A 12236-nucleotide genomic window follows, 5' to 3' on the forward strand; every position below is an offset into this window, starting at 1 on the left:
GAGCGTTTTGTGTAATTGTCCATTAACTTTCTTTAGGTTCACCTAGAGTAAAACTTTCTTTTTAGAAACCGCATAGCTTAAGATTGTCGTCTTTTGCTGTGTGGAGGTAGCTTGGAAGTTATCGTACTTGCTGAGTGCCTTTAGGATTGTAGGATTGTAGAGTTAGATTAGGATTTGGAGAATGATTGAAAGGCAAGACAAGTCTTAAGATCAATGCTCAAGAAACCATAAAAAACAAGAAAACTAGTGTTTGTGGACACTTTTCACAACCCCATTGCATGAGAATCTAGGAGTAGGGTAAGTAGAATCCAAGGTGAGATCTCAAATCATTGCTAGCTCCAAATGGATTATCTATGAGTTGTTTATGTGAAGCTGTAGAGTTTCAGATCTACGGCTAGAAATAGCACGAAAAGACTGCAAACCACTCAATCCAATTGAAGAGTAAGCCTAAAAGTTGTATGAACGAGTGTTTGTGGACACTTTTCACAACCCCATTGCATGAGAATCTAGGAGTAGGGTAAGTAGAATCCAAGGTGAGATCTCAAATCATTGCTAGCTCCAAATGGATTATCTATGAGTTGTTTATGTGAAGCTGTAGAGTTTCAGATCTACGGCTAGAAATAGCACGAAAAGACTGCAAACCACTCAATCCAATTGAAGAGTAAGCCTAAAAGTTGTTGAACGAGTGGGTAAGCTCGAGGACACTTCGAGGTAAAAATTTCAAGAAGTTGACCAAAACTCAGATTATTTACTTTTTCTTAACATTTTACGCCAAATTAAGTTTTGGTTTGATTCATAGGCTCAAAATAGATCATGAAAAGACTGTCCAGTGAAAAAGTTCAAAAAAGTGTCATTTTTGGGCCAAAAGTTAATAATCGCGATTATGAACTTTCAGCTCATATTTGACCAAGGTTCATACCATTGACTCTTTGCATGTATACAAACAACTTTTGTAAAGGCTCAAAAGATTTGGATCACCAAACTGACAAAAAACTGGGTAAAAACTAAAGTTTGTACTGACTTTTTGAGTCTTGAGTGTAAATTGGGAAAAAAATTGTCCAAACTTGATGAAACTTGATTCATAGGCTTATATTGATGTGATAAACATGTGTATATGCTCAGCTGATCAAAAAGATGAAAAAAGTTACCAATTATAAATAATCGTGATTATTTACATCTGTCCTATTTTTTAACTTTTTTGACCAAGTCAGCATACCACTAGTTTTACCATGTTGTAATAAGCCCACAAACCAAATTTGGAATTCAGTTTGCGGACAGAAAAGTGATGACCATTTGACCAAAAATTGTCCAAACTTGATGAAACTTGGCTAGAGACCTTAAGTTGAGTTCCTTAACAGATCTGTGTCAAGATTGGGACAAAAACTTGCAAAAATTTTTCCAGAGTAAATAATTGCGATTATATACGTCTGCTTCAAAAATTGACAATCTCGCATATTTGGACACACCACAAGGTCAAGCATAGCAAGTAGACCCCACAAATCAAATTTGGTGAAATTTGGATCACAAAATTGAGACTTAAGCCAAATTCTTGAAATCAGTGTCTGCGAACACGAAACGGCTGTTGATAAACTTGATGAATCTTGTCCAAATTAAGTTTTAACTTGACTAAGAGACTCAAAAGAGATCATAAAAAGATTGTTTAGGGAAAAAGTTGAAAAAAGTTGTCATTTTAGGTCAAAAGTTAACAATCGTGATTATTAAATTTTGGCTCAAAATTGACCAAGATTGATACCATAGACTCTAAGAATGATTGCAAACATCTTTTGTGAAGGCTCATAGACTTTGGATTACAAAACAGACCAAAAACTTGACAAAAATTGAATTCTGTACTGATTGTCGAGAAATTGAGTCTGACTTGATGAATCTTGTTCAAATTAAGTTTTAACTTGATTCATAAGCTCAAAAGAGATCATAAAAAGACTGTTTAGCGAAAAAGTTGAAAAAAGTTGTCATTTTAGGTCAAAAATTAATAATCACGATTATGAACTTTTGGCTCAAAACTGATCAAGGTTGATACGGGTGATTCATTACATGTGTACAAACAACTTTTGTAAAGGCACAAAAGATTTGGATCACAAAACAGTTTAAAAACTTGACAAAAATTGAATTCTGTACTGATTGTCGAGAACTTCAGTCTGACTTGGTGAATCTTGTTCAAATTAAGTTTTAACTTGATTCATAGGCTCAAAATAGATCATAAAAAGACTCTCCTCTGAAAAAGTTGAAAAAAGTTGTCATTTTAGGTCAAAAGTTAATAATCACAATTATGAACTTTTGGCTCAAAATTGACCAAGGTTGATACCATAGGCTCTAATCATGATTGCAAACATCTTTTGTGAAGGCTCATGAAGTTTGGATCACAAAACAGACCAAAACCTTGATAAAAATTGAAATATGTATTGATTGTTGAGAACTTGAGTCTGACTTGGTGAATCTTGTTCAAATTAAGTTTTAACTTGATTCATAGGCTCAAAATAGATCATAAAAAGACTCTCCTCTGAAAAGGTTGAAAAAAGTTATCATTTTAGGTCAAAAGTTAATAATCGCGATTATGAACTTTTGGCTCAAAACTGACCAAGGTTGATTCATGATTGCAAACATCTTTTGTGAATTCTCATGAAGTTTGGATCACAAAACACACCAAAACCTTGATAAAAACTAAAATATGTACTAAATGTCGAGAACTTGAGTGTGACTTGGTAAATCTTGTTCAAATTCAGTGAAACTTGACTCATAGGCTTATCTTGATGTGTAAACAAGTGTACATGCTCAGATGACCAAAAATCACCAAAAGTAAATAATCACGATTATCTACTTTTGAAAAGAAAAAGTTCTCAAAAAAAAAGGAGTAAATAATCGCGATTATTTACTTTTGCTCCAGAATTGAGAAATTTTGCACAATTGAGTATACCACAGGGTCAAGCACATCAGGTAGACTCCACAAATCAAATTTGGTGAAATTTGGATCACAAATTTGAGACTTAAGCCAAATTCTTGGAATCAGAGTCTGCGGACACTAAACAGTTGATAACTTAGACAAATCTTGATTAAACTCAACCAAACTTGTCCATAGACCACAACAAGGTAATTATTTGGCAAAAAAAGCCTAAAAAGTGTAAAAATTGAGAAAAGTAAATAATCGAGATTATTTACTTTTGAGCCCCAGAAACAAGATTTTGGACTTTTGAGCTTGTACAGTGCTAGAACAACATAATACAAGGCCACTAGTAAATTTTGGGTTCCATCGGATCCAAATTGGTACTTATTAACACAATTTTAAGTTGTAGATTAGTCCTTTAGCTCCTTGCAAGGATAGAATTTGGAAATCTCATTTGCTGACTCACTTAGCTCGGATTGAAGGACCACGTTGCAGGCAAAGGATTGGAAGCTTGACAAGACTTGAATTCAATTCAAGTGGAAAAAAAAAACGGATAACAATCTAATCTGCAGGTTAGGTTATCTAAAGCCTAGATTTTCATCATTTCAAAGGCTGCAATCAATTCTGACACTTTCGAGCTAGAGTTAATCAACTCTTGTGAGTTTAAGAGCAATCAACTGCCAACAGTACTTTGGCAAAAGCAGACTTATCAAACTTGAGCAAAAAAGTTTTTGCTAATCAATACCAAAGTCTACTAGGAGATAGTTTTTACAGAACTAGACGACATGGACTCATCTCGAGCTGAGAGCTCAAGTACAGCAGAGCAAGCTAGTAGCAATGGTAACACAGGTACAAGTGTAGCAGAGTAGATTTTACAGCTTTATGGCTACAATGGAGATAAAGTCTTGTATACATATCCAAAAGGCCATAGATACTTGATGAATAGCAAAAGCAGCACAGGAGCCAAGATCCTATTGGTCAAAGTAAAACCAGATTCAAAGAGCTCCCAGATGTTCACAGACTTCAGTGGAGCTAGGTATTGCAAGCTCAAAGATGAAGTGCAGATAGAAGTTCAAAAAGTCAACCCAAATGGCTATCCAAAAATCTGTACAAGCCCGCAAAGCATCCAATTAGTCCATATGCAATCAGGGTTAGATCTACAATCGAGAGTCAGTAATGGAAGATCCAACAGATCAACCAATAGAAGCCAATCTAATTGGAGAACCGAGCCAAAGATGGTACAAAGGTCAACATGGAGCAATCTATAGCTTGATGCTTAGTGCTTTAAAAGAAGATGCCAACAACTTGGCAAGCATATAAGCAGAAACTTCTCAGCAAGAGTTTGACATGACAGAGCCAATTGAAATACCACTAGTCATGGCGTATTGCTTAGATTGTGGACGAAAAGGTGGACATTTTTCTAAAGATTGTCCAAGAAATCCTGACAACAGGGATACATCAACTGCCAAGCAAGATACAAAGCAAATTGGAAATGCGAATCTTGATGTAAGTGCATTTAACTCGTCACTTTTTATGCAATCGGATGATTCCGCACTACCATTAGAAGCACCAATAAAAACACTGCAAGTCCAAAGTCAGCATAAAGATGCACAGACAACTGAAAAGCTTAAAATTTATTCTTTGAACAATAAATTCTTGCATGAATTTAGTCAAGGTGTCGAGATATCACCAAAGGTTGAAAAGAATGTTAGATTTGAAAATGATTTTGCATCCACTGACACAAGTGTGCAATCATTCACGAGTCTACAAGACACATCAAACAGAATGATGTTAGCTTTGTATGGTAACCATAATTCATATGTACACTATGTGGACCAAAAAGGACAACTATACAAAAGGGATCAACCAGTGTTTGAACGACCCACATACCAATTCATAGAAGTACGTCCAATGATAGATAAAAAAGGATGGTTCATTTCAGAGGAAAGAATCTATTATAGCCCATCCTCTCTAGAGCGGAAGGATATTCCTCAAGTGAACCCAGAGATCTGTTTAGAGCCAAACTCTCCTTCGTTGGAAATCAAACTTCGATGTTGTGACCAAACGAGCATATACTTTGACCAAAACAGTCGTAGATATAGACGAGAGTCTAGCATCTATGATGCATTGGGTCCTGAAATCATAGAAGCTTAAATCATAGGAGACCCATGGGACAATATCAGGGCAAAGATAATGCTATCTACAGATTGACTTGGGAAATAATTTTTCATGTTTCTCAAAGATACATAGAAAACTATGCAGAAGGTTTACAGATACCAAATGTCAACAGTGCTAGCCAAACTGTACCTTCACAATCCCAAAAGGTTAGACTCCAACCAGAGCCAGACAGTTTTGAGCTCTCACAATGAAGCAGTCTATAGTGATTACCCTAGGAAGGGGGGAGCTTCAAATTCATCAAGCTCAACTCTAGTACAAGAAAATGCTACACCAGTTAGAAGCCCAAGAACTTCTAGCCAGCAGACCCCTTCAAAGCAAAAACCATTGAAAGATCATATGGTTGTTGGAAGTTTTCCATTGACACAGAAACCATCAAAATTTGCAAAAAAAATCTTCTCTGAAGATCATTAGGGGCAAAATCTTCACTTGATCTCCTCAAGTCAGGGTCAAAAACCGACAAATCCCATAGTGCTCAAGCAATTGGATGAGACCAAGCTCGCATATGCATATCGAGATGCAAATGGCAATGATTCTCAGCAGGTTCAAGACATTGTACAAACTCTTTTGGATGGTATGACTGAAGTCAAAGACTATCTGAACATGATGCAAACCCTCAAGCTGCCAAAACAGGTGAAAAAAAAGTCAAAGTCAATGAAAGCTAAAGTCCAAAAGGCTACACAAAGGTCACCACCAAAATCTCCTCTGAAGAAACAAATTCTTCCAGAAAGTACAATGGACCTGTTAAGGTCAAAGGTTACTCAAATGCAAGAGAACAATGCTCAATAATTGCAAAAAAGTGAAGTATCACAGTCATACGAGTCAACATCAACAGAATCAAGTGATCAAAGCAAAGCCAATGTAGAAAAAGTTTGACCCGCAGACACCGCCACCAAAAAATCACTCAATACAAAAAGAAATTCTGAGAAGAAAAACTGTCAAAAGAAGTAAAGCTAGATTTACAGCTAGATAAGAACCTCATGTCTTTTTGCACTTGGAAAAGATCATTAGGTGAAATTTGGACTCACAAAGGGGCCCTTTAAGGAGTTTGACTTTACCTCTCTCTACCAAAACGGGCGTATGGATAAATTTTTGCAAACAAACTCCAAAGTCGGTGGAGGTTTGACAGTTAGAATGTCCTCTTCAAGATCTATCGATATATAGCACGCCATGAGATTCCTCATATTTTAGAAGATTATTTTTTTGATTCACTTAGATTCCGACAGAGTTGTCACATCATAGGTGAATCAAAAAAAGAATCTTCTAAAATATGAGGAATCTCATGGCGTGCTATATATCAATAGATAGAGCTTTAAGAGGACATTCTAACTGTCAAACCTTCACCAACTTTGGAGTTTGTTTGCAAAAATTTATCCATGCGCCCATTTTGGTAGAGAGATCTAAAGTCAAACTCCTTAAAGGGCCCATTTGTGAGTCCAAATTTCACTTAATGGTGGCCAACCACAGCTGGAAGACGCTCCTGAATTTTTGAGCATATCAAGAAACAAATGAGCAAAATGTTGGGGAATCATCTCCACCACCATTGAAGTAAGTTCACAGATCATCAAAGCTCAATTCCGCGTGATCACATCAAAGGATATTCCAGAAGACATCATAATGGGAATGCCAATGGCCCAGAAGATGTTAGAGATACAAAATTCAATTAAGATGCAGTCTTCAAAGGCAACAAAGAATGAAGACCAAGATTGGTTACCCGCGGATGACAATACAAATTCCTCAAGCACAGTTAAAATGGAGACTGACATTAAAGCAGATCTTATTGAATATGATTCATCTCCATCGAATAGAACTTTAGAAGAGCTTAAAGAAAATCAGGCGATAGCAACCACGATAGCTATGGAGAAAAAAATGCCACCAAAGCTAGAAGGAATGAAGATCAAAATTGTAGACAAAGGTAAAGCTAAAGTGGAACTTCCACCGATTAGCAAAGAAGATGTGAAAGCATATGCCTCTATATCAAAGAACCCTCATGGATCAGCTTCTTCAAGAAAGTCAGGCTTTCAAAACTTCAAGTCAATTGCTGACCCAACTAAAATCTCTAAGGAGACACCAAGAAAAGCAAATATATATCAGCCAAAGTACTCAAGAAAGCAAAGGAAAGTCAAGCAAGTGTTTGTTCCGAGCAATTTAGTCAAAGTCAATGATCCGGTTTGGATTAAAGATGAGAAATCAACACAGAAAGACAAACACATGGGATGGATAGCATCACAATGGATCTTAAAGGAACATGAGTACTATGGAGGTACAAACAGATATGGGTGCCAAAACCATAGGTTAGAGCATATGAAGTAACTTCAAGTCCCTCCCAAGAAAGAAGGCCCTCAAGGTATCAACCTCGATAATATCCTAGGATACCTAAGAAGTAGATATACAAAAGAACAACATTGAATGATGCTAAAGTCTACCACAACTCACAAGAGGATACAGAACAAAGATAGATCTCAAAGAATGTTCTTCTTGGACGAGGATTCTACACAGGGTATACAAAGATTTGGCTACCAGTCAACCACAAGATAACTGCAACTACGCCAGACTTGCATGAAGATCTCAACATCTTAGCAGGACCTAAAGCTCAACAAAGTCAACAAAGGAGTTACAAAGGTCATCAAGAGGTTTGGATTCCTAAGTCTTCCAATGCTCCTAGTCAAAATCCAGATGCCAAAAGTGAACAGAGGCCTACAACAACATCAAAGACTCCTATCAACATGCGTACTTGGAGAATCAAATGGATAATGGAGTCTTCACAGTCAAAGAAGGACAACCCAACCAATGAGAATGCATATTCGAAGATGATAAAACAGGTATGGCAAACGAAACCTTCAATGCCAACTTGGTCCTTCACTAATCCTCTTTTTGCGGATTCAAGCTTACTTTTACTTGAAGAAATGTTTGTAGTAAGCTCAAGAATGTAAAAACTCAAGTCGCCAGGGTGCAAAAAACACTCTTTGGCATAGTCAAAGTCGGACTGCTGAGCCATAAAATGAGCAAATCATTAGTCCCAAAGCTTCAAGTCATATTAAACTCTATGCTAAGAGTCGTAGTTATTAGGCTTATGCTCAAGCTGGAAGAGTTGAGCATATCTAAAGTCATGTTGCTCATGTTGGATGAGATGATCATAAAAGTCAAAGTCTATTAACTTACAATTGGTGATGTCGTAGAATCCAACACTCACGCACAATGCACAGTAATATGAGAGCACATATCCTCGTCAAACGAAAACCATTCTTAAAGGGGTGCCAACTTGAAAATCCATGTCATATGCTTTTATAGCTACACCATCTTTCTGAAGAACCCCTCAAAATCTTACTTGCACAGCATACTATTTTCCATGCATTTTTGTGTATGCATAACTAGGATGTCCCACCATTGGACATATGCATTAGGCATATTTTTTTCTTCCATCTATGCACCTTGAGTGGACTACAACAAGCAAACCAATGTTCCATCATGCTACCTTTTCATAAATTTGCTACCTTTTTAATTCCATATCTATTAGCAAATAATCCCTTGAGTACTTTATTAATATTTCCCATGCTAATAAGTACTCCAATAATGCGCGTATACCAAAGGCACTTTTTTCCCACTGGGCTTTTTCCCTTTGGTCATCCAGGTATAAGACCCTAATTTAGAACCTCATCATTCTACTTCCCTTGTACATATTTTTCATAAATAAACAGCAAGCTCATCATGATGCTACTACAACGGACAAATGCAACATCATCTCTCAAAATCGACTATTCAGACCAATGAAGATGCTGCAGCAAAATGAACCTCATGAACAAATCCAACGACAAAATGAAGATCATGCCATCAACAACCAATCAAAACCTTCCACAGCCTCCAAGGACACTTTTTCAACAGTGCCCGGGGACGGGCACTAAAATAGGAAGGGGGGAATGTTAACTGAGTCAACGTCAGTTATTAACAGAAGCTGCAAAAGACTGAAGACGTACAGATGCACATCGAAGATCAAAGTGAAGAAGCAGTAAAGATTGGAGTTACACACTTTTCACATTTTTCCAAAATGGCCATGTATTGTAATTTCCCGATTTATTTAGCCATTGTGATAATCTAACGTGTTACGAGCTCAATAAGAGTTCCAAGATGTAAAGCATAGGTCACTTAGTGTACCTAGGTTGCAGATACAATAAGTGTGGAGTCTCAAAGGTCTTGGGCGTTGGACATTACACATTTTAGACCTTGGCTAAGGTATAAAAGCCAACTTTGTAAAGATTTTATTAAGTTTTTGGATAAGAAATACACAGCGTGAGCTAACGGCGCTCACTCCTCTCCTTCTCGTGCTTCCTACTCTCTCTCCGATTATCACATTGCGAATGCGTTTCTTGCATTGCAACCGCAGGTACGAGCTCTACACATTGACGTAAGCCATTCACAGTATTTCGTAGCTTTTGGCATCGTCGACCCACGGCTTAATTTCATCATAGCTAGGAATTTACACTTTTAAATCGAAAACTAATCATAGGCAGGGTATTGGGGCATCATTGCTAAGCATTTAGATGCATTCTGGGTTGAAAACGACTAGGTCAAAAACCCACTGCTGTTAATAATCGCAGTTTTGGAACTTGACCTACAGTGGGGTTTGAGCCATAGGCATGTGTGCTTAGGTCTTATAAACTTGTCCTAGAAGTTTCGTTATGTTTGGATGTCATTTGATGCTGTAACGGATGTGATTTGCTTGACGATGAGCGAAATGCTTTTGGTGATTTCAGTCACTTGAGTGTAGCTTGAGTTAGATGCGAGTTGTTAGTTGTTTTCCAAGAGATTGACAACCTCTTGTAGCCTCTATGCACTAGTCGAGTCAGCTTCTTCCTATGGTTTGACAAATTAATCGTGGTTCTCGCTAATATTGCAATAAGATAGGATGGTGAGCTTAGACATGCGTCCCACAGGGAGACTTTTTACCATGGTCCTTCCCCTTAGGCTTGTTATTACAGTCCTTGTTCTCTGTGGGCTTAAGATTTCTCTTAGCTCTTTGTTGGAAATTGATTCGTAAAGCCACCATGGTATGGTGTATGACCGCAGATATGGTGCGTGGCCTTTGGGAGTTGACATACTCCACCATATCTTAAACCCGCACAAAATTGTTGTTTTCACTCTCCAATCTCTCTTTTTGAAAATAGTGTCTTTGAGATGTAAGTCCCAAAACTTGTCTACATATTTGTGGATAGATTTGTAGGGAGAGAGCTTCAAGATTTTCCATTCGGTGAGTACTTTGTCTTTGGCATCCGTAGCCAAAAACTGCTTCATGATGGAAGCTCTTAAGCTTTCCATGTTCGTGGAGCTTCACCGTTTTCCCATAGGCTAGACCACCATTGCCTGGTGAACTTTTTAAAATGTATAGCTACATGGTGTAGCTTAGAGGACTCCGTGAAGCCCTCATCTCCAAACTCCGCAATGAATTGTTGGATGAAGGCCAAGACTTTGTCTGTAGCACCAAAGGTGACATCTTAGGTAAGGAAAGAGGTGTTCTTTTCTCCCTCTTTGAACTTTTTGAGCTTGGATGACCTCTTCCACGTGGCATAGGATTTCCTATGGCTTTTGTTTTTGGTGGTTTGAAAGCTGCACCATCACATTCTTCAGAAGATGAAGAATTTGAGGAGGATGGAGAAGAGGGTCACCTCTTTCTCGCCTTTTTCTTACCTTGTTCCTCCTTGTCTTCACCATCACTTGCTTCATAAAGGAAGAGGATGAAGAAGATGGAGAAGAGGGTGACCTCTTTCTCTCCTTTTCCTTCTCTTATTTTCTCTCGTCCCTTTTTGAATTATGGTGTAGAGAAGTGTGCGATGGTCTTCTCCGTTTAGGGGGTGTTCTAGAGTGTTTTTCCGGTCGTCTTTGTGGAGCCATCTCCACCGAGGTGGGACGAGACTCACTTATTTCTCTTTCTTTCGGTGGGGGCTCTACCATTGAAACTTGAGTTCTCCTTTGGGAAGGAGATGCGTCGTCAAGTAGTAGATTTTTTATCCCTTCGTACGGATCCTCTTCTTCTTCCCTTATCAGAGAGAGGCCTCTTTTGGAAGTCTCACAAGGAGGCTTCCTAGGTACTCTCTCTTCTTGGTGGGGAGTCTCGAGAATCCCATGAGCACGTAGCTGCCATTGCACTTCACTTTGAAGGGATGGATTTCCCATGGCTTGTTGAAGCCTAGTAACAAGGTAATTGACAAGCATAGGGGCATCATTAGTAGCCTGTTCTCATTAGCAAAATCAAAGCTATCAACATTAACTTCACTCTCTTTACTATTGTCAGCCATTCTAACAAATTTTAGGTGTAAAATTTTTAAGTGTACTTTGGCACTTCAAGCCCTAGTTGCTATTCCTCTTAACCCCTTTAGAAAAGCACTCAAGCTCCTGTACCCGTGGCTTGAATATCATTAATTGCAAGAAATAGAAGAGATGGTCTTTCACCACCAAAATAGCACTAGCTCCTATCAAGCTTCTAATAGCTCAATAGGTTAAGCCGTAGGCAAGCCCCATAGGACTCCATTATCAAGACCATAGCTCTTGACGATGATGACCCCTTGTTGGTGGTCCCATCGTTACAATAGCTCGAATGACCAAAAAAATTGTCAATATAGAGGGATGATCTACTCGGCTAGGGCATGGAAACACTCACACGGTTAGTGAGCTAATCATGGAAACACAAATGGTTAACTCTATGAGGTGAGATTCTCGGCCTATGGAGGAGCTAAGCCACAATGAAGGGCAATCTCCATATCCACTTATCTTCACCTCCAATCAACCCTATCACACACACTATGATTGCAAGATGCACACAACACTAATCCTATCATGTAGAGCATTGATCGCAAGCACACACACACTAATCCTATCATGCAGCACATTGATCGCAAGCACACACACATAAATCTATCGAGCACCACACTCCAACCAAACCTACATACACACACAAGAAAAAGAGGTAAATCACACAAGATTTGTCATAATAATCAATATCTAATTCTCCTAAATGATTTTCTCATATTAAACTGATCATTTAATGTGGGGAAGGCTAGGGGAGAAAAAGCTAGAATATTGGTTAAGCTTGCAGACCGGCCACAGTAGGGATCCAAAGGAGGGAAAATAGGGATCCAAAGGGGGGGGCATCTGCAAAAGAGCCATGTGC

This window comes from Adiantum capillus-veneris, chromosome 24 (genome assembly GCF_014529385.1).
Source record: "Adiantum capillus-veneris isolate H3 chromosome 24, ASM1452938v2, whole genome shotgun sequence".
NCBI lineage: Eukaryota > Viridiplantae > Streptophyta > Polypodiopsida > Polypodiales > Pteridaceae > Adiantum > Adiantum capillus-veneris.